The sequence below is a fragment of the Nicotiana tabacum genome, chromosome 22 (genome assembly GCF_000715075.1).
Source record: "Nicotiana tabacum cultivar K326 chromosome 22, ASM71507v2, whole genome shotgun sequence".
Lineage (NCBI taxonomy): Eukaryota > Viridiplantae > Streptophyta > Magnoliopsida > Solanales > Solanaceae > Nicotiana > Nicotiana tabacum.
This window is the reverse complement of record NC_134101.1, coordinates 150,050,141-150,053,375: the sequence shown is the minus strand read 5'-3', so window position 1 is coordinate 150,053,375 and position 3,235 is coordinate 150,050,141. Positions and strand designations below refer to the sequence as shown.

General features: G+C 37.7%; 1 pseudogene; it reads left to right on the top strand.

Moving 5' to 3' along the window:
* Positions 1-428: 428 nt before the first annotated feature.
* Positions 429-2,830, top strand: LOC107774437 (zinc finger protein BRUTUS-like; annotated as a pseudogene).
* The last annotated feature ends 405 nt before the right edge of the window (positions 2,831-3,235 follow it).

Below are 3,235 nucleotides of genomic sequence, written 5' to 3'. Positions count from 1 at the left end.
GTTGTTCTTGTTTTAATTCTCGCCCGTATCCAATCTGCCCGAACTACGCGAACTTGATTCTCGTCTCTCAGGGCGAGATACGTAGGCAACCCACATAGGGTCTGGTCTTCCTAGTAAATCTTAGGTTCTTGGCTTTGCTGGGCCTTAGCCAAATTTTGCACTTCTAACCACTTTTTGGCCAAATAAGTCATTTTGCAAAAATAGCCTCAATTATGTCTTGCACGTGTCTTAGGGAATGTTATTGTCTCACATAGTGCTAGTTTAAGTTTTCTCATACAGGTGTGGATCTACTTACTGGAATTTGAGCATGACAAATACCCCAGGATCACTGTATTCAGGAGCTGCTCGAGGAGCCATTTTATATTTTTGAGTCAATTGTTTTTGTTTTATTTTCTAGTCCTGTATAGTAGAATTTAGTCTTTTAGGTGATGTTAGAGTTTGTAATAGTCAGGTTAAGTTTGCCGAGTCTTTTGTTATTGTATTTCTTATTTTGTATGTGGAAATGTGTTATAAATCAAAAATCCAGAAAAAAAAACAAGAAATTTTGCGTTTTTATATTTCCGTTGGAAGTTTTCTTTAGAATACTAATTCTAGGAATTTGTTTTTTAAAAAAAAATAAAAATTCAGTTGAGGTGATCTTTCCAGCTCTTGATATACGTGTGAAAAATGTAGCACAAACATACTCCTTAGAGCATAACGGTGAAAGTGATTTTTTCGACCACCTTTTGAGCTCTTGAATTTTGAGAAGCATAACCATGAAAGTTTGCCACGAGAGCTGGCATCTTGTACTGGGGCATTGCAAACCTCTGTTTGTCAGCACATGTTGAAAGAGGCAGAACAAGTATTTCCTTTGCTCATTGAGAAGTTTTCAAATGATGAGAAGGCATCACTTGTTTGGCAGTTCCTTTGTAGCATTCCTGTCAATATGACGAGAAAGTTCCTTCGTTGGCTTTCATCTTCTATATCTCCTGATGAGCTCAAGAATATGCGCAAGTGCTTGTCTATGATTATTCCAAAAGAGAAGCTTCTCCAGCAGGTAGTTTTCACCTGGATGGAAGGTGGAAAGTATGTCACTGCAGTTAGTGGGCATGATATCGATGCTGAGCTGGAATCTTCTATCGATTTTATCTCTGTTACAGTCTCTTGTGCGTCAGGAAAGGTAAAGTGTTCGTGTGGATCTTCCAGCACTGGGAAAAGGAAATTCGGGCTAAAAGGTGATACTTGTGATACTGATCGTGGAAACCCAATATTGCATTGGCATAATGCTATTAAGAGAGAGCTAGATGAGATAGCAGCAGAGGCTAGAAGAATTGAGTTAGCTGGAGAATTTCCTAATTTGGCACCTTTCTATGCGAAACATCAGTTTATCGCTGAAGTCTGCATATTTCACAGTGTTGCCGAGGACAAGGTCATATTTCTTGCTGTAGATGGAGGACTCTCCTTTCTCCAAGAGCATGCTGAAGAAGAAAGTCAATTTAATGAACTTCGTTGTCTGATTGAGAGCGTTCAAAGCACAGAAATCAGTTCCACTTCAACTGCTGAGTTTTTCTCCAAATTTTGTTCGCAAGCCGACTTAGTTATTGAGACAATCAAGCGGCACTTTTACCAAAACTTGTGTTTAATGCCATTGAAGTTGATAGAGCGAGTCTTACCCTGGCTAGTTGGATCACTGTTTGAAGATGAAGCCAGAAATTTCTTAAAAATTTGCGGCTGGCAGCTTCAGCGCATGATTCTGCTTTGGTAACCCTATTTGTTGGTTGGGCATGTAAAGGACGTACGGGTGGTGTATGTTTGTCTTCTAGTGTCTCTGGTTGCTGCCATGTTAAAAGATTTACTGACATTGAAGCCTGAAGCCTTGCAAACTAGTTATACAAACAGAGGTTCAGTTGTTGATTCTCATGAAGGCTTGGACCTGAGTGACCATATGTTCAAACCCGGCTGGAAAGACATTTTCCGTATGAATCAAACAGAACTTGAATCGGAGATTAGAAAAGTTAACAGGGATTCAACTCTTGATCCAAGAAGGAAATCTTATTTAATTCAAAATCTGATGACTAGCCATTGGATAGCCTCTCAGCAGAAATCACAAGCATCAACAGAAGAAGTTTCTTGTAGTGAAGATGTTGGGTGTTCACCGTCCTTTCGAGATCCAGAGAAGCAGATTTTTGGATGTGAGCACTACAAAAGAAACTGCAAACTTCGTGCAGCTTGCTGTGGAAAATTGTTTACATGCAGATTCTGCCACGATGAAGTGAGCGACCATTCAATGGACAAGAAAGCAACAGTAGAGATGATGTGCATGCGTTGTTTAAAAGTTCAAGCAATTGGACCTAGCTGCACGACACCCTCATGCAATGGATTTTTCATGTCAAAGTACTTTTGCAGTATATGCACATTCTTTGACGATGAGAGGCCGATATATCACTGCTCCTCTTGCAATTTGTGTCGTGTTGGAAATGGTCTCGGAATTGATTTTTATCATTGCATGAAATGCAATTGTTGTCTGGGAATAAGTTTGAAAGAGCATAAGTGCTTGGAGAAGGCTTTAGAAATAAATTGTCCCATCTGCTGTGAGTTTTTGTTTACTTCAAGTGCTACAGTTAGAACTGTGCGCTGTGGGCATTACATGCACTCAACTTGCTTTCAGGCATATGCTTGCAGTAACTACATTTGTTCGATATGCAGCAAATCCATGGGTGATATGGCGGTTTATTTTGGAATGCTCGATGCGCAGCAGATGGGACAATTTATTTCTAAAGAATATATATATATTCTTTTTATTTTCACTAGAACTTTAGGACATTTATGCATACAAAATATTTTTTTGTGATTTATTCTTTAGATTTTCTTCCTAAAAAATAAAGAAGAATCAAAAAATATTTTTCTCTTCTAGGGTTTTTCCTTAATAATTTCCCATAGAGTCTTTGTTTCAAAAAAAAAAAAGAAAAGAAAAGAAAATAAATCTGTTAAGCTTGAGTTTAGAATAGGTTATAGAACATTGAGTCTAGAAAATTCCAAAATATAAAAAAAATAAAAAGATTTGTTTCTTTTGTTTCCCTTTTCTCGTCAGAGTAGTCTTTAAGGTTAAAAAAAGAAAATGAGAACGTTAGTTTGTCTACTTTATTCCCAATCTTCCAGAACTACGCAAATGTCTGATTAATGCGGTGTCATGATACGTAGGCAACCTACATAGGGTTCGATCGAATCATTTTTTTATTATTATTAAAAGAAAACG